The sequence below is a fragment of the Pipistrellus hanaki genome (genome assembly GCF_964339955.1).
Source record: "Pipistrellus hanaki genome assembly, chromosome: 12".
NCBI classification, from domain to species: Eukaryota; Metazoa; Chordata; class Mammalia; order Chiroptera; family Vespertilionidae; genus Pipistrellus; species Pipistrellus hanaki.
Window position 1 is genome coordinate 22,677,303 of NC_140514.1, and position 19,838 is coordinate 22,697,140.

The 19,838-nt window shown below is 47.4% G+C and overlaps 1 pseudogene across 1 annotated transcript; it reads left to right on the forward strand.

Moving 5' to 3' along the window:
- The first annotated feature begins 502 nt into the window (after positions 1 to 502).
- Positions 503 to 18,950, forward strand: LOC311631139 (protein FAM204A-like; annotated as a pseudogene). Its single transcript has 2 exons — positions 503 to 575; positions 18,180 to 18,950. The product of its transcript is annotated as a protein FAM204A-like (transcript).
- Positions 18,951 to 19,838: the final 888 nt, after the last annotated feature.

A 19,838-nucleotide genomic window follows, 5' to 3' on the forward strand; every position in this document is an offset into this window, starting at 1 on the left:
AAAATTACTAGGCTTGTGTCTCCCATTTCCACCCTGAAATCCAGGCCACAGACAGGGGAGTCTGCTCAGGTGCTATCTAGAGCTGCTACTCTGTCCAATATGGTAGCCACCAGCACATGCAGCCTTTAAATGTTAATTAAAATAGCTGAAACCAGTTTGGCTCAGTGGTAGAGCGTAAGTCTGCGGACTGAAAGGTCCCAGGTTCGATTCCGGTCAGGGGCTTGTACGTTGGTTGCGGGCACATCCCCAGTAGGGGGTGTGCAAGAGGCAGCTGGTCGGTGTTTCTCTCTCATCGACGTTTCTAGCTCTCTATCTCTTTCCCTTCCTCTCTGTAAAAAATCAATAAAAATATATTTAAAAAATAAAAAATAAAAAATAAAATGCACCATTATGTCATCTATATATTTTAAAAAATAAAAAAATAAAATAAAATTTTTAAATTTAGTTTCTCAGTTGCTCTCTTTACATTTCAAGTACTGAATAGCTAGCTACAGGGCGCGCAATGGACAACACAAATAGGACGTTTTTCATCCGGAGAGTATCACTGGACAGCGCCCCTCTAGAGAAACCCCAAGGTTTGTGTTTCTCTGTGTACATCATGCCGTTCCACTCTGCCAGGCCTTTGCTTCTGCCTCTGCCCAAGAGGCCGCCTTCTCGCCTGGGTGATGCCTCAAGACTCGGCTCAGCTGTCGCGGTCCCTGCTCACATTTTCATAGAGGAGACAGCTGTGTCAGCTGCCCCAGGCTAGGAAAGTTGCTGATGCATCTGTCTCCTCTACGAAACCGTGAGTTCCTCCAGGACAGAGACCGTGTCTTCATGGGCCTGTGCCCTCCGTGCCTGGCCCCAAGCAGGTGTCCGTGTCCATTGGCTGAACTCCCCTGAATGGAACCCGCAGTGCGTGACCAGGAGAGCATTTAACTGCGACAGTGAAGACTCCGGTAAAGGGACACTAGCCCACGGGAAAGGTTACTTAATGGTTCGGTCACTGGGGAGTTCAGACGTGCTTCTTGCTTTCTGCAAAATGGGAGCCAGGGGCTCCGAGAGTATGGGATCAGGGCCCTGGCCCCCTCCCTACATCTCAGGATTACCTGCTCTAGGCAAGATGACCATGAGTAGTCTTGGTTCTAAACATCCCCAATTTTGCCCAGCCAGTGTGGCACAGTGGTTTGAACATCGATTTATGAACCAGGAAGTCACACTTTGATTCCCAGTCAGGGGGCACATGCCCATGTTGAGGGCTCAATCCCCAGTGTGGGGTGTGCAGAAGGCAATCAATCAATGATTCTCTGTCATCACTGATGTTTCTATCTCTCCCTTCCTCTCTGGAATCAATCTATATGTGAATGCCCAATGTTACAACCTCTGTGAAGGGAGAAATTCTCTCTCCCAACTTTGTCCAGCTGTCTCCAGGAACGTGCTGTCTGGCTTTGTTTGGGTGATGCTCCCTTCCTGAATGGGTCAGGGAGGCCTGCGGAAGGGAGTAGATACTGAATTCCATCATCCTGGCTCCTGTGTGTGTTCCGGGGGTGGGGATGGGATGCTGTACAGGTCATCGTGACTGAAAGCTCCCCAGGCCACTTGGAGAAGGAAGGAGTCGCTCAGAGGAATCAGAGAAATGCTGGGAGACACGAGGGTCAGCCAGCCTGGCGGCTCGCCCTGCGCTCTGCTGCCCTTAGCACTGTCCCCATGTAAACCAGAGCCTCAGGGAAGCCCAGCCACCCTCAGGTTTCAAGAAACCGATCTGTAGTCAGCAAACTGAAAAACCCTCTGCCCTGAAAATACAGTTGATGGAGCTTCTGAAGTCACTGGCTGGTGGTCTCTGGAGAGATCCCTAGGATTTACCCACTGTGGTCAGTGCCACAAAAGCTGCTGAACCTGCTTTTTTTGTTGTTTCTTTCATTTTAAGAATTAAGGTATAATTTATATATAGTAAAATTCACCCCTTTTAGTGTCTAGTAATGTGAGTTGTTTTTGTTTTTGTTTTTGTTTTTTAAGAAAGCTCTTGGCTTTTTCTTTAAAATACTAGAGGCCCAGTGCATGAGATTCATGCACAGGGGTGTGAGTCCCTCAGCCCAGCCTGCACCCTCTCCATCCCTCTCACAATTCAGGACTGCTGACCTCAAACCACTTGCCTGCCTGCCTGCTTGATTGCTTGTAACTCCTTCTGCCTGCCAGCCTGATCACCCCTAACCACTCCCCTGCCAGCCTGGTCGATGCCTAACTGCCCCCCTATCAGCCTGATGCCCCTAATTGCCCTCCCCTGCCAGCCTGGTCACCTCTAATTGCCCTCTCCTGACAGCCTGTTTACCCTTAACTTCCCTCTCCTGCTGGTCAGGTCCCCCTCAGCTCCCCTCCCCTGCTGGCCTGGTTGCCCCCAACCTCCCTCCCCTGCAGGCCTGGTTCCCCCCAACTGTCTTCCTGTGCAGGCCCGGTTCCCCCCTACTGCCCTCCCCTGCAGACCTGGTCCCTCCCAACTTCCACCCACAACTGCCCTCCCCTGCTGGCCATCTTGTAGTGGCCATCTTGTGTCACATGGGGGTGTACATCTTGCGTGTTGGAGTGATGGTCAATTTGCATATTACCTCTTTATTATATAGGATATTTTTATTGATTTCAGAGAGTAAGGGAGAAAGCTAGAAAGACAGAAACATCAATGATGAGAGAGAATCATTGACTGGCTGCCTCCCACATGTCCCCCACTGGGAGAAATCAAGCCTACAACCCAGGCATGAGCCCTTGGCCAGAATTGGACCCAGGACCCTTCAGTCTGAGGGCCAGCGTTCTACCCACTGAGCCAAACTAGCCAGAGCGTAAGGTGAGCTTTGACTACGGTCATTTACCACAGCAAAATATAGAATAGTTTTATTTAACTGCAAAAAATTTGCTGTGTCCCTTTGTAGTAAACCTTCCCCCGAATCCAGTACCTGGCAACCACTGATCTATTTTCTGTCCTATAGTTTTGCCTTTTCCCAAATGTTACATAAATGAAAGCATACCAGTATGTAGCCTTAAATCTGGCTTCTTTCACCTAGCCTAAGGCAATGGAGATTCATCCAAGCTGTTCTGTCCGTCAACAGTTCATTCCTTTTTTTATTGCTGAACTAGAGGCGCAATGCATGAATTTCGTGCATGGGTAGGGTCCCTAGCAGCTGCCCACTCTGGCTGGGGCCTTCCTTCGTTCTGTGCCGCCCCCTGGTGGTCAGCACACATCATAGTGAGTGATTGAACTCCTAGTCAGTGGAACTCCAGAGGGGACACTGCATATTAGGTTTTTATATATACCGTTTCATTGTATGGATGCACCACATTTTATTTATCTGTGCTCTGCTTAAGGGGCTCTGGGTTGTTTCTAGTTTCTGGCAATTATGAATAAAGCTGGGATAAACAGATTTTCATTTCTCTTGGGATTTTCAGGTGTTATAGTGAAATGTTTAACTTTATACAAAACTGCCAAACTGTTTTCTGATGAGGCTGTGTTATTTTGCATGCCCACTAGCAACATAGGAGCATTCCAGCCACTTTGCATGCTCACCGGAACTTGGGTTCGTTAGGATTTTAATTTTAGCCATTCTAGTAGGTGTATGGGTCCCATGGTGGTTCGAATTTGCATTTCCCTAATGACTAATTATGTTGAACATTTTTGCATGTGTTTTTTTGCCATCCACCTATCTGTTCAAACATTTTACCCATTTTTAAAAGTTGAGTTGACTGGGTATTTTTACTATGGAGTTTTATGAGATCTTTATATAACTGGATTCAAGTGTTTTATCAGATATATGTTTTGCACACATTCTCTCCCTGGCTTGTGGCTTGTCTCTTCATTCTTTCAGAAGGTCTTAATTTTGATGAAATCTAGAGTTATTAATATTTTTTCTAGATTATGCTTTTAGTGTTATATGTAAAACATCTCATTGTAACTCAAGGCTTTCTCTTAGTTTTACATTTATGTCTAGATCCATTTTGCACTCATTTTTTATGGGGTATGAAGTATGGATTGAGGTTTGTTTTGTTTTATTTTTTTGGCATATACCTACCTAATTGTTCCAGCACCATTTCTTGAAAAGCCTATGGTTTCTCCATTGAATTATCTTTGCATCTTTGTAAAAAATCAATAGACTGTGTATATGTGGATCTACTGCTGAACACCCCATGCTGTTATAATGATCTGTATGTCTCTCCTCTCTCCAATACCACCCTGTCTTAATACTGTTGCTTCTGGTAAATCTGGAAATCAGATAGTGTGAGTTCTCCAACATTGTTTTTGTTTTTGTTTTGTTTTTCAAAATGGTTTTGGCTATCCCAGTCCTTTTGCCTTTCCATATAAATTTTAGAATCAGCTGGCAGGCACCAGAGGAACCCGGAGTCTCACAAGGGCTGTCTGATCAGGATCCACACCACTATTCATGGTTCATCAAGACGTGGTTCCAGCCCTAGCTGGTTTGGCTCAGTGGACAGAGCGTCAGCCTGTGGATAGAAGGGTCCCGGGTTCGAATCCAGTTAAAGGCACATGCCCAAGTTGTGGGCTTGACCCCCAAGGGGGGGTGTGTTTCTCTCTCTCTCCCTTCCTCTCTGAAATCCATTTAAAAAAAAAAGAAAGAAAAGAAAAAAAAAGACGTGGTTCCAGTGTAGGGTGAGAGTTGGTACAAGGCTCTGGAACCAGAATGCTCGGACTCCAATCCTAGCTCCAATTCTTACTAGAATGAGGGAAGGCTGCTTGACATCTCTGTGCCTCATTTTCCTCTCCTGTAAAATGAAGAAAGTGGTCATGCTTATTTCATAGGATGTTTTGTGTGGGGCCTGTACTAACACGTGGAAAACAGCGCAGTATCCAGCAGGTTAGTCTTGATAAGTCTTAGCTGTTATTTACATCGTGGCTACTTATCCCAGTCTTTCCCCTCCCCTCCCCACTCCTGCTAACGTTGCACAAACAATGAACTACTGATGTTTCTTCCGTGGCCACTTGGCATGTTCTCAAGCCTTTTAATAGCCATGGATCACATTGCCATGGCGCTCCTGGAGAGCTCCTGCCAGAGCTTCTTGGCTGTTTCACCTTAGCTGTTCCCCCTCATTGTGGCATTCTGTAGGACATCTGCTTTGTGAGCCATGCACTCTGGCTGGTAGTAAAAGGCCAGGCTGAGCTCTGCCGACTGTGTCCCATGCTACCCAAGCTAAAGGGCAAGGCACAGCTAGGGTCCGCACCACTGCTGGCCAGCAAGGCCTGTGCCTCCCCTGTCAGCCTGGCTCCGTTCTTCCTCCATCAGCGTGGCGTATCCCCAAAGGCAAGAACTTGCCTGCTTGGTCCCACCAGGGACTTCTCAACAGTGGCCAGGAGTTTGAGAGGAAAAGTCCCCGTGTCCATGATCTACCACAGATCCCCAGCGGGGTATTAGACCATCCCCCCTGGAATGGGATGGCTGGAGGTTGAGGGCTATACCTACTCCTATGCTGAATACATTTTTTTTACTAAATATTTTAATGATTTTTACAATCATAGTTGTGAAAAGGATTGTTCTTTTACCTTCTTTAAAAGAACTCATGGGGCCCTAGCCGGTTTGGCAAGATGGATAGATCCTCAGCCGGCGCACTAAATGGTCCTGGGTTCTATTCCAGCCAAGGGCACCTGCCTGGGTTATGGGTTCCATCCCAGTGTGAGGCAGCTGATCAATGATTTTCTCTCAGCATTGATGTTTCTCTCTCTCCCTCTCCCTGAATCAATAAAAATATGTTTTAAAATATTTTTAAAAATAAAAAATAAATTTAAAAAATAAGCACAACCAGTTTGGTTCAGTCATTGAGCATCGACCCATGAGCAGCCAAGACATCACCAGGTTCGATTTCCAGTCAGTGCTCACGACCAGGTTGCAGGCTTCATCGATTAACTGCCTCTCTCCCTGCCTTTCCCTCTTTCTCTAAAATCAGTTAAAACATGTTTAAAAAAATAATAAAATAACTCTCTGGGTATCATTTAACTTTTTTGTGTGTGTGTGTTAGAAGAAAATGGTTTAATGTGTACTCCGTGCTCACCTGTGGGCCCACACAGTGTGAAACGTGAGTTGGATAGTCTGTGTGGAGGAAAGGGCGTGGAAGGGAATGGTACCCAGGTCCCACCAGCCGGAATGGGCCCTGCCAGTGCATCCCCCAAGTAGCACAAGGGACTGCAGAAACCTGGAGTTGTCCGGGCTATTGGTCTCTTTCTTCAAGGGTTTCAGTCTCCCAGGACCCATTTCCCAGGTGAGGTTTGAAGTTCGCAGCAGCCTGGGCCCCTTTGGTTCCTCCACATCCACACCTGGCTGGGTATCAGGCTCGATCTCCAGTAGGGGGCGTGCAGGAAGCAGCCAAAAAATGATTCTCTCTCATCATTGATGTCTCTCTCTCCCTCCCTCTCCCTTCCTCTCTGAAGTCAATAGAAACATATTTTTAATTCAAAGAGAAGGATCCTAGTGGAATTACAAGAATGACAGCAGGGCCCTGGCCAGTGTTTCTCAGTGGTTAGAGTGTCAGCCCGAACTCCGAAGGTTGGTGGGTTTGATTCCCAGGCTTGATCTCTTGCTCCAGTAGGGGCACATGTGTGAGGCAATCAATTGATGTGTCTTTCTCACATCAATGTCTCTCTCTCTCTCTCTCTCTCTCTCTCTCTCTCTCTCTCTTTCTTTCCCCCACCCCTCCCTCTTTCTTCATTTCCTTCCACTTTCTCTAAAAATCAATGCATAAAATATCCTCAGGTGAGGATAACAACGACAACAAACAAGAATGACAACTGGGCCATTGGGAAGCTTTCTGTGTCTCTCAGGTCTCAAAACTTCATAGAAACCTGGTTATTTGTGTATCTGTGTACATTTTGGATTAATACAAAATCCAATTGGGAACATGAACTCTTCTCTCTTGAACCCTCCCCCACCACCACCACCACCACCGCCATTATTCTGAGAGGGATGTGCTCAATTCTATTGCATTAAGAAGAAGAAAAAAAATTTACTTCTCAAAAATTATTGTTAGGACAATGTCTACCAATAGAAATTGCTTCAATAATGGAGCCCAAAATAGAATGAGCAAATATAGCTGCGAGACGTCTATGGGTTTAGTTTCAGCAAGTGTTCCCCGCTACTTAGAGGACATAAAAATGCTCTTTGCAAAGAGCGAGTCGTGTTTTATTTCTGTAAGGGAAGTATTTATCATTTAACCCATTTTATTTCCTTTATGAAACAGGTAGTAAACGTCTCACTCTTTCAGAGGGTGGTAGCCATATAAAAATGCATCTGAATGTAAATGTGAGGCTATTCTGTTCATTACAGTTAAAAGTTTGAAATCTGCCGGGACCGGTTTGGCTCAGTGGATAGAGCGTCGGCCTGCGGACTGAAAGGTCCCGGGTTCGATTCCAGGCAAGGGCATGTACCTTGGTTGCGGGCATGTCCCCAGTGGGGACTGTGCAAGAGGCAGCTGATCGATGATTCTCTCTCATCGATGTTTCTAACTCTCTATCCCTCTCTCTTCCTCTCTGTGAAAAATCAATAAAAAAAATATTTAAAAAAAAAAAAAGTTTGAAATCTGAGCTGATGTTTTAAATGTAAGAAAAGAGAATTGAACCCTGGCCACTGTGTTCAGTTGGTTGGGCGCCGTCCCATGAGCCAAGAAGTTGCAGGCTCCATTCAGGGGACATGCCCGGGTTGCAGGATCCAGCCCCGGTGGGAGGCATGCAGGGGGCAGCTGATGGATATTCTGCTTTTGCACCAACGTTTCTCTCTGTGTCCCTCTCCCTTCCTTTCTCCCTCGAAATTAATAGGAATATTTTTTAAATATATTTTATTGATTTTTTACAGAGAGGAAGGGAGAGAAATAGAGAGTTAGAAACATCGTTGTGAGAGAATGGGCATGTGCGTGCAACCAAGGCACATACCATTAACCGGAATCGAACCCGGGACCTTTTAGTCCACAGGCCAACGCCCACTGAGTCAAACCAGTTTCGGCAGGAATATTTTTTAAAAACAAACAAAAGGAAAGAGAATTGATAGTACAGACAATGTGCTTCAACTCGGTCTTCTGTTGTGAGGCCGTCCAGAATGTATTTAGGGCCTTTTCAGGACAAAGGAAGTTTGCATTTCAACACTAGTTGGAGCTGGGAGCCAGCCAGGACCCAGCCAGGATGCTACTCGCTCTGCTCTTGCTATCTCAGGACCTGGTGGATCGGGGAGAAACCGGGCCGTAAGCCCCTGGTAGTTTTCCATTCTCCCACAGGCTGCATTCCCAGCTGCTGCGCCTCCAAGGCCTGGTATCTGCCCACGAACAGGAGGAAATCGTTATTTTCTCCACTATGGCAACGCTTTCCTTTTCGTTCCTCATTGCGCTATCAAGTCCTGGTATTTTCTGGTGGAATCACTTTAATCTCTTTGGGGATGTCTTGCAAGCCCCTGGAGGCGATTAAAGTACATCCAGACAGTATTTCACGACTGAATCAGGACGAGCTGTTAGGAAAACTCATTTGCTGTTTCGCTTGAATCTCTCTCTCCAGCAGCCGCCCTCGGCTGCATGGCCTGGCTGACAGGCGCGGCCTCCTGCTGTCTCTGAACAGCCTTCCCTTTGGTGCTTCCACTGGCCGGCTCCTAATCCCTGCTCCTGTTCCACTGCTGGCGGCCAGAGGCTCTGGGGCACCGCAGTGGAGCACCGCAATTAAAGACACAAAAAATCCTGCCAGAATCCAAGTGGGAAAATACCTTTTACTTTCTGTCCTTCTATTGTAGGTTCTCTGCTGGGTCTCTGTAACAAAAACAGATTAACAGCCAAAACAGGTTTGGCTCAGTGGATAGAGCATCGGCCTGTGGACTGAAGGGTCCCGGGTTTGATTCCGGTCAAGGGCATGCACCTTGGTTGCAGGCACATTCCCAGTAAGGGGTGTGGAGGAGGCAGCTGGTGGATGTTTCTCATCGATGTTTTTAACTCTCTATTCCTCTCTCTCTCTGTAAAAAAATCAATTATATACATACACATTTACAGATTAACCAAAGGAAAGCACACACATTTATGTTGTGTAAGTTTTTTTTTTTTTTTTAATATATTTTATTGATTTTACACAGAAAGGAATTGAGAGGGACAGTGAGTTAGAAATGTCGATGAGAGAGAAACATCGACCAGCTGCCACTTGCACACCCCCTACTGGGGATGTGCCCGCAACCAAGGTACATGCCCTTGACCGGAATCGAACCCGGGACCTTTCAGTCCACAGGCCGACGCTCTCTCCACTGGGCCAAACCGGTCCCGGCTATGTTGTGTAAGTTTTAAGAGACAAGGGAGTGAGTCTTCCGAAGGCAATGAAGACCCAAAGAAGCCATCAACATCCATCTATTGGCCATTCTCCGACCAGCAATCCTTCTGTGCCAGGATGACAAGGCACAACCAGCTGACCCACCCAGCCACGGCTCAATTATATTTAAATGAGCCAGGGCAGGGAGTTGGAACTTCCTGGGTGAACAATGGGAGCCATTCCTGGCCTCCCTATCGTCAGAGTGCCCCCCCCCCCCCCCCCCCCCCGCATACGCCCCGACTTTGTATGTCAGTGCAGGGATCTTCGTCTGCAGGCAGGGGCTCAGGGAGACCTGCTGGGGAGCTCCCTGTGAGTTAACTGGAAAGTCAGAGGTAAAAAAACAGAACCCAAGGCTCTCTCTGTTGTTCACTCTGGGTTTTGGTGGGTCTGCACAGTCTGAACACCTGGGCAGACCCAGGCACAGAGGGAGGCTGTGGTGATGGGGTCTGCCCATTCTAGGGGTCTGGGCTTGGTCCCCTTTCTCCTCACCCCCTCATGCAGGAATGGAAACCCATGAGCAGCCGACCTTACGACCAGGGGAGGTAGGAAAGGTGCCTGTGGGACACTGCTCTTTGAAATGAGTGCCAAAATGATCCTGAAGACCAAATTAAGTTTGTTCTCACTGTGCTGAGGCAGAGCACCACGGGAGTCTCAGGAGCGTCTTGGAGGAGGGAGGGCATAGGCTGGCTGAGGTGGGTATTTCCACGTGGGGACTTGATTAGAACTGAGTGAGGTTCATGTAGTAATGGTTGAGAAATGAAGAACCCAGCAAGGCTAGGGTTTTAAGGCAACGATTTTGAAGAGTCTTGGGGAGTAAACGGTCTCTTGAGGTTTCAAACTGTTAAAAAGTGAAGTGAAGCATATTAAAATTTAAAAATGTATTTGAATAAAACGGATTCGATTGGGCAGCGCCAAACCAGAAGTGGCTGGGAGCTGGGGGAGCATTTTTAAAGGGAAAGTAGAAGCAGACTAAGGAAATTATTGATTGGCTAGTTGTCTGTAATTGTTGTTCTTAGGTTTCCATTTCACAGCCTTGAGGCATTTTCTGGCTTAGATTTCGCTCTTCTTATTCAGGACTCCTCCGCACGTGGGCCACCTCAGTCTACTGGCCTCCTCGCTTATTTATTTAACTTCTCACTATTGAAGAGTTGAACAGTTTGACGACCATTTAAATCAGGGTTTCTCAACTTCGGCACTTTGGACTTTGGGGGCTAGCCTGAAGGATATTTAACATCATCCCTGGCCTTCTCTGATCCCACGGCATCGAGACAAGGAGTGTGGGGGTGCTGGCAGCTGGACTGCTGGGTGGAGGGCAGGCTGGGGAGCCCAGGAAGCCGTGGCGAGAGAGGAGGTGGGGTGAAGGCCGGCCGCGTGGTCTCTGGTTTGAGCGCCTGGAGAGGAGTGACCCCTGGTGGCCGCGCGGCGCCCTGCAGCCACAGCCAGTCCAGCCCCTGCGCTGGGAGACGGCTTCAGGGCGGACCCCTGTTCTGTTTCTAACCTCTGTCCCAGGGCGGGGGTCCTCCCAGGGACTACGGGAAGGAAGCCAGGGAGGCGGGCTCCCCTAAGAGCCACCTCGGTGCTTTTTCCAAGCCGTGCAGTTGGACCGGAGGTCCATTCCCGGACTGAGCCCGCCTCTCTGTCGCCCCCAGGCGGCTGGTCTGCAAAGAACAGACCCTCAAGCCCCTAAAACTTGAAGGATGCAATGAAGGACTGCTGAAACCTATGTCTCCCTACAGTACAGAGCGCTCTGCCCACTCCAACGTGTGAGAGTCAAATCCAAATGGAGGGCGGCACTGGAGGGGAATTCTTTGGTAGAATCAGCGGGAGGCCGTGTCTACAGTGGAGTCCTATAGTTACCTTTGTGTAAATCTGATTTTTAGTAGGTATGTTTACTGCCAATACAGGCTGCACATGTCCCCTACTGAGGACTCATTCCTGCCCCAGACTTTCCCTGTGCCAGGATTGTCCAGTGCTGAGGGTCGCAAACATGACCCACTGTGGCCTGCTTCTCGGCTGGGAGGAGACAGACGTGAGCGCAGTCACACCACAGGGGGCCTCCCAGCCAGGCCCTTCCCTCTGAGAGCTGCAGAAGGTGATGGCGGTGTCTCCCCAGGAGCCCCTCCTCTGCCTGGACCCGCGGACCTTTGCACTCTTTGTTCATGTATTTGGCAGCGCCAGGTTGGCCAGGACACATCCTGCTGTGTATGGCCCAGGCCCTACAGGACTCTGGAGGGCCCACACTCAGTGCGAATGCTGCTCCTTCTCCTCCTTCCCTCCACATTCCCTCTCTTCCTGCTCTGTGCAGGAGGCCTACGCCTCCCTCTCCTTCTGGCTGCAGATTGGGTTCAGCCTGCGGCGTAAGAGGGTTGCCCCCCACGTTCTCACTGCTGGTCTGAGGGTTGGCAGTGGCTGTGTTTCTCTACCTGAGGCCACAGATTTATGGATGACCTCTCCTGCCTCCCCCCTTTTCGGTAAGGACTCCTTTTTTTCCCTTTGGGAGATAAGGGGTAAAGAAAGGAGGGGGTGCTTAGTTAATCGGTAACCAGGAGAGAACAAGGAGCCTTTCTAAAATCCATTCCTAAGACAAGCCATGGGGACAGGCAGGTCTGTGTTCCACAGCTTCGACTCCAAAGATCAATGACTGCAGAAAACAGTGCCTGTTCCGAAAGCATCCTGATAAAAATCACCTCAAAGAGTCTTGAAGTGACTTAATTGTTCCTAAGCCCTGTCCCCAGACTCCCCGATGCCAGGGGGCACGAGGGCCCAACCTTATCTTCCCCGTGCATACCTTGCATTTGATGTAAAACTGTTCATCTTTGAACCATAAGTACTTTAATTGGTTCACACCATATGTACTATCGGCTTATTCCTCTGCCTGTGTAAGCACCCCAACATTTCCAAAGTTGGAGCCACTATTTCAAGGTTTCTTGAAACTCTGCTCTTGGGCGATGGTTCTCAGTTGGCCCAAATAAAAACATTCTAATAATTTCAGAGATTCGGGTTCTTTTCCTTGATATGGGTAGTGGCTTGAGAAGAAACATTTCCTCTAGACTCTCTTACGTTAAGTTCCTGAAGGCTTGCAAATTAATTTTTTTTTCAAGGTAGGAAAACAGTCACACAAGTTTTATTCATATTTATATGCACAGGAGTTCACAGAAAAGAAACATTGGGGGGAGGCAGTTTTAGAACAAGCCAACCAAAAGCTGTGCTTCTGTGGTTCTAACATAAGAAACATTGAGCTCTAGACGATTTAGCTCAGTAGATAAAGTGTTGGCCTGCAGACTGAAGGGTCCCAGGTTCGATTCCAGTCAAGGGCACATGCCCAGGTTGTGGGCTTGGTCCCCAGTGGGGGGCATGCAGGAGGCAGCCAATCAATGATTCTCTCTCCTCATTGATGCTTCTATCTCTCTCTCCCTTCCTGTCTGAAATTAATAAAACTATATTTTAAAAATTTTTTTAAAAGTAGAAACATTCAAACCTGTAAAGAATTTTTGTGAGTTTATTTGAGCCAAACTGTCAACAATTGCTGGGAAGCAGAATCTCCACACATTGTGACAAGGCTCCTCCAGAGAATGGCAGTTTTTCATCTAGATTAATACATTACAATCAGCCCTGGCTGGTTTGGCTCAGTGGATAGAGCATCAGCCAGCAGACTGAGGGTGCCATGTTTGATTTTGGTGGAAGGGTACATGTCCGAGTTGCAGGCTCGATCCCCAGTGGGGGAACGTGCAAAAGGCAGCCAATCAATGATTCTCATCAATTGATGTTTTTGTCTCTCGCTCCTTTCCCTTCCTCTCTGAAATCATTGAAAATATATATATATATATATTTTTAAAACTTACAATCAAAGGAGGAGATATAGTTAGATTAGGGAGGTGGGGGAGGGAAAAAGCATGGGGGGGGAAATACGGTAGGGGGGTACCTCTGGGATTGGATAAAAAGTAAAATGATAAATACTTCTTTTATATTAGTGGGCAACTGTATAGTTAACAGTCAACAATTAACATGATAACAATAACAATGAGGAAATTTGTGGTCTTAGCCCTGGTCCTTTCTGTTGTGCCCTGAGGGGTCCGGAAACAGGGAAGTTACAAGTGACTCTGACATTCCACAGGTGTGTTATCTTAGAAGCAAAAAGACAATAGTCTCAGTAAAGATGGAAGTTGATTTTTGTTAGGGAAGATACTGGCCTAGGACACGACTACCCACTACAATCTGCTTTTTTAGTGAAACGGTTTTCCTTTCAGACCGTCCTTCGTGGTTACTGTAGGTCTCTGAGCTTGCAAGACCCTCACGCAGGCCTCTCCAGCTGGTCAGGCCCCTTTCTGTCCTCAGTGGCAAGTGGGTTGTTTTGAGCTAAGAGCAATTTTAGTTTCAGGCTCAAGAGAAACTTCTGCCCCTCCCTTTAATTACCTGGAAGACTTGTCCATAACAAGGCATGATCAGAGATAACCTTTTTGACCCACCTTATACTGCAGGGAGAAGGTTTATTTACTAAACATCTGCTCTTCTTATCCTGCAATGACCCTTTGCGGGCCCCAAAGCACCTTCCCTCTCCCCTAGCTCAGGGTGTCTTACACACAGGGTTCTCTCTCTGTGGGGTTCCCGTGTATATGTATTAAATTTGGTTATTTCTCTTGCTAATGTGTCTCCTATCGGTGTGACCATTAGACCAGTCAAAACAATCTGGAAGGTGGAGGAACGTTTGTTTCTTCCCCACAAGGGAAACTCAAGGAAGTGGTTAGACGCGGGGGCGGGAGGCGGGGGGAGGAAGGTGGAGGCAGTTATATCCCATTTAACAAAGGAAAGAAGAGGGTTTGGGGCTTGAAGGGGATGATAAACTGCAGGGCAGTGACGAGGAAATACCTGAGGGAAACAGTGGGCGATAAGGGGTTATTTTAGTAAGTTTTGTTTGTGCAGATTCGCCTTAGCGCTGATTCCGTCTCTGGTGACGAGTCACTCTTTTTCCTGCGAGAGGGGATACCTGCCCAAGGGAAATGTACGGCCTTTTAGGCAGAGAAGAGGAGGGCAGGGAACTTCCTGCGCCTGTTGATTCTCCATCGCCTTCAGCTCCAAAACATCCTCGTGCTAAAGTGCAGTGTTTTGTGATAGCAGGTCCTGATCCCCTTCACTCTTCTTTTCCCTTCTTTTTATTTATTTATTTTTCCATTTTTTTAATTAAGGTATTATATGTGTACATATCTTACCATTGCCCCCCCACTCCCATACATGCCCTCCCTCCCCAGAGTTTTGCGTCCATTGGTTATGCTTATATGCATGCATACAAGTCCTTCGGTTGATCTCTTATCTCCCCCATCTCTCCCTAAACTTCCCGCTGTAATTTGACAGTCTGTTTGTTGCTTTACTGTCTCTGTATCCATCTTTTTTTTCATCAGTTTATAATGTTCTTTATTATCCATAAATGAGTGAGGTCCTGTGGTGTTTCTCTTTCATTGACTGGCTTATTTCACTCAGCATAAAGTTCTCCAATTCCATCCAGGTTGCTGCAAATGATAAAAAAAAATTCCTTCTTTTTTGTGGCAGCATAGTATTCCATTGTGTAGATGTACCATAGTTTTTGATCCAATCATCTGCTGACGGGCACCTAGGCTGTTTCCAAATCCTAGCTATTGTAGATTGTGCTGCTATGAACATAGGAGTGCATATATCCTTTCTGATTGGTGTTTCTAGTTTCTTTCCCTTCTTTTTTGACAGTACATTCATTAAAGCTGGAGAAGAGTGAGACAAGGAAGGGCCTAGGAGAGAAGAAGCAACAGGAGAGAGAGAGCCCAGGTGGGGGCTGCTTTGGCTCCCAGGAAATGTTCCGGGAAAGAACTGGGCCACTGGAGAGTCACAGAACAAGGGGGCCTTGGGGACAGGTTCAGGTGGTTAGCCCAAGACAAGCTGCCACTGCCCACCGCTCCCCTGGTTGCAAGCCTCCTGGGGTCTCTTAGAGGTTAGGAAATGCCTGCCTGTGGGGGAAGATGTGTAATGTGTGTGTGTGTGTGTGTGTGTGTGTGTGTGTGTGTTGGGGAGGGGTTCGGCCATGCCCATTCTCCCACCTTCCAGTGCTGTAGAGGTGAGTTTCTTCTCCCACCTTTGTCCTCTGGGGACCAGCCAGAGGTGTCCCTTCTGCCTTAGGATCTGAGCAGACCTAAGAGGCTGCCCTCATGAGGCTGTGGCTAGTTCCCAGACTGGGTCAGGCCAGCTGCCTGCAGGAAAGAATGGCTTCCAGAGAACGCTGAGGTGGAAGCCAGGGGCTTGCTCAGGCCCACCCTCAGCTTTGCAAATCCCACCGATGCCTTTTGTTCTCTTCTCCTCCCAGCATGGTGAAATCCTGTCAAAGACTCACGGAGAGCAGCTTAGAAAGGGAAAGGGAGGGTATGGGAGGAGGGCAGCAAGAGATCTGCTCCTCCTTTTTTTCTTCTTGCTGGAGGCAGGACCCTGGACTGACTCAGGGGAGTGTGTCTCACACCCAGTGTGAGCAGAACCTGTGGCTATGAGGGAATATCACTCCTGTGATTAGGTCACTACTCCACTTGACCTTGAATTAACCGGAAGGAAGGCCATCCATCATGGGCATGTCCTGATCAGGTGAGCCCTTTAAAGAGGGCGAGGCATCAGAGAGAGCCTCTCTCAGTGCCTCAGGAAGGAAGCCAGCCACCGTGTTGTGAGGGGGGCCTCTGGAGGGGCATGTGGCCAGGCCCGGGGCAGCCTCTAGGAGCTGAGAGTGACCACTGGCCAACGGCCAATGAGAAAGCAGGGGCTTGAGTCCTGCAACTGTGGGCAACTGAATTCCGCCAATAAATCCGAGCCTGGAAGAGAGCTTTGAGACGGGTGAGATCACAACCCTGGCTGCCAGAGACCTTGATTGCACGGGCGCCACACAGAAACTGTGAGATAATAAGCTTGTGTTGTTTGAAGCTGCTAAGTGTGTGAAAATTGGTTATGCAGCAAGAGGAAATGAATACAGGCAGTGTCCATGGGCCTTACTCTCATCCTGGGTACCTCCCTTTTAGAACATCCCTACTAACCCATGGCTTTCTTCTTAGCCAGAGAGAGCAAGAGAGCTAACAACCTACAAAAAGTCCCCCACCCCCACACCCACCCACCTCTGCCCCAGTAACACACACGTGGGATGTGCTAAAAGGAAGGACCCTTAGCCCAAAGGAATCTGCCATATCTCCTGCCTGACTCTACTGTCTAAAACTCACCAGTACTCACGTGGCCAACAATTATTTTATTCATTGAGTGCTTTAGCAGTTATCTGTTTTCACAGTAATGCTGCATAATAAATTACACAAAACACATAGTGACTAAACGTGTAATCACTGTTATCTGCAGGTCTGCAGGCTGGCTTTCTGGGTTTTGTGGTCTCAGATGGCTCACGTATGAACCTGACGTCCGCTGTGGGTCAGGTAAGTGGCTCTGCTCCTCTCGACTGGCTCCCTGGCATATCTGGGAGCCAGCCGGCCCCGGATGGCCTCCGCTGGGCTGACTCAGCTCTGCTCTGCATTCCTCTCACATCCTCTCAGCAGATCGGCGGGGTGTATTGTCAAGAAAAATAAGCCCAATTGTTCAGGAGGACAAGTGGGAGTGCATATGTGTCTTTCCAGACCTCTGCTTGCAGTCATGTTTGCTAACATCCCATTGGCCAAAGCGGGCACGCATTGACCCCAGACACAAAGTGCCAGGGGCCTATACAATTTCAGGAAGAAAAGGAGGCCAGCGATACAATCAGCATGCCACAGAGGCTAAATACACACAGGCATTGTTCTGGGCTCTGAAAGGGAGAGGCTCTGAGCATAGCTGGCCCGGCTCTGTACCATGAGCAAGGACAGGGATGGCATGTAAGGACCAGGGACAGGATATTTGGATTGTTTTCCAAGTGTGATGGGAGTCCACTAGACAGTTGTAATGGGGGGAAGTGGGGGGTGACCATGTGATCTGATTGTGCTATTCCCTTTGGAAAAGGGAAAATGGCTGTTCCATTGAGACCGGATGAATGTTAGGGAAACAAGGGCAAAGGCAAGGAGATGAGTTAGCAGGAGAATACTAGGAGTGGTGGAGAAGGGAGGGGACTGTTTTGTGCTGTGATGGGAGGTGGAGCTGGTAGAAACTACTGAGGCTTTGGATGTGGAGATTCAGGGAGGAAAAAGAATCAAACTTTCTGGCTTGAGCCGAAACCAGTTTGGCTCAGTGGATAGAGCGTCGGTCTGCGGACTGAAAGGTCCCAGGTTCGATCCCGGTCAAGGGCATGTACATTGGTTGTGGGCACATCCCCAATGGGGGGTGTGCAGGAGGCAGCTGGTCGATGTTTCTCTCTCATCGACGTTTCTAGCTCTCTATCTCTCTCCCTTCCTCTCTGTAAAATATCAATAAAATATATTAAAAAAAACAAACAAAAAAACACACAAAGTTTCTGGCTGGAGCACCTGGGTGAGCGGAGAGGTGCCGCTTACAAAGGCAGAGTAGAAGCAGGACAGGTTGGGAGGAGGGATCAAGAGTTAGCATTGGCCAAAACCAGTTTGGCTCAGTGGATAGAGTGTCAGCCTGCGGACTCAAGGGTCCCAGGTTCGATTCCGGTCAAGGGCATGTACATTGGTTGCGGGCACATCCCCAGTTGGGGGGGTGGGGGGGCGTGCAGGGGGCAGCTGATCAATGTTTCTCTCTCATTGACATTTCTAACTATCTCTCTCCCTTCCTCTCTGTGAAAAATCAATAAAAAATATTTTTAAAAAAAATGGACAATGAAAAGATGAACTGGAAACCCAAAAGTCAGGGCCTAATTGAGAAGAGAGTTCAGAGGAGTCTGGCTAGAGTCTGGTCAAGGGAAGAATCTTTGTTAGGAGCAAAAACGTTTCCTCTTCCATCTGGTGGGAAGAGGCCGGGGCCTACAGCTGCCGGGCGGCGGCTCGGGCCAAAGAAAAGCTGTGGAGTGGGCTGCTGCCTCCCGGCCGAAACGGAAGTGATGTTGAGTTGAATTCTGAAGATGAAGACGTGTTAGACTCTGGGCTTCACTTACAGGAAGATGGGGCACTACAAAAGCAGAGGTCTCAGATGACCCTACAAATGGACTAAAAACTAAATAAAGCAGATTTATTTAGTTTATGCCTATGAAGAGTGTTCTTCTGGAATTCCCTTACTTATGTGGAATAAATTTCAAGAATTGCATAAAAACACTGTGAACTTCAAGATTCAGAAGGAAAAAAAGAAAATGATCTGGGAAAGGAAATAGAAGCATGAAGGGGAATCTCATGGTGAACAGTCCTCACGTGAAACCCAGTGAAAGGAACTTAGTATTTTAGAGCCAATGATAGGTTTTACCTGTTAAAAAGGAAAATATTGAGAAGTCGGGCCTTGAAAAGAGCATACACCAGGCTATGGAAGAGTAAAATATAGAGAAGGCTGAGGAACTCAGCCACCAGCTATCAACCCAAGAGCTTGATGTAAAATTGCCAAAGTGATTGCCTGCCATAACTTTGTAAAAGCCCAAAAGGAAGCTGAAAATTCAAAGGTTGCTGGGGGAAAAAAGAAGAAATTTGCATGGGGATTTGAAGCAAAGAAGAGATGAGAGACCAAAAGCAACATGGGCTATCTGTCACTTGCCAGAGTTCTTAAAGACATTTGCATCTCTATCCGAGTTTTTACTTGAGTCTTCAATTGGCCAATATACTGAAAAGATTTTACTGCTTATGTTACCTATGTCAGGAAATTGATAGAAGTGGAAAAATTAAGCATACAATTTGAGAGTTAGTTATCAAATCTTTCAATCTTTTTCTAAAGAGTTCATTCTAGCCCTGGGTAATTTGGCTCAGCAGATGGTGCGTCAACCTGTGGACTAAAAGGTCCCAGGTTCAATTCCGGTTAAGGGCACATGCCCGGATTGCAAGCTCAATCCCCAGTGGGGGACATGCAGGAGGCAGCCAGTCAATGATTCTCATCACTGATGTTCTATCTCTCTCTCCTTCTCCTTTTCTCTCTGAAATCAATAAATATATATATATATTTTAAAAAGAGTTCGTTCTATTGAAGTGAATGGAATGGAGTGTTCTGTTATTTATACAAGGAATCTAAGTACACATAAAGGGAAAAAATATGATTTTGTTTAGTTAGTTATTTATACAGTGTGGGGCAAAAGTAGGTTTACAGTTGTTCATATGGCAAATAATACAATAATAAACACTATAGGAATAAACTCTGTTTTGTGTACTGACCTACAGTATAAAATCAGTTTTACTTTCCATCCATTTGGTATAGCATAGCCAATGAGCTTAGGTACTTTTTTTTTTTTTTAATATATTTTATTGATTTTTTTTACAGAGAGGAAAGGGAGATTAGAGGAAAGAGAGCTAGAAACGTCGATGAGAGAGAATCATCAACCAGCTGCCTCTTGCACACCCCCCACCAGGGATGTGCCCGCAACCAACGTACATGCCCCTGACCGGAATCGAACCTGGGACCTTTCAGTCCGCAGACCGACGCTCTACCACTGAGCCAAACCGGTTTCGGTCTTTTTTTTTTTTTTTTTTTTTTTTTTTTT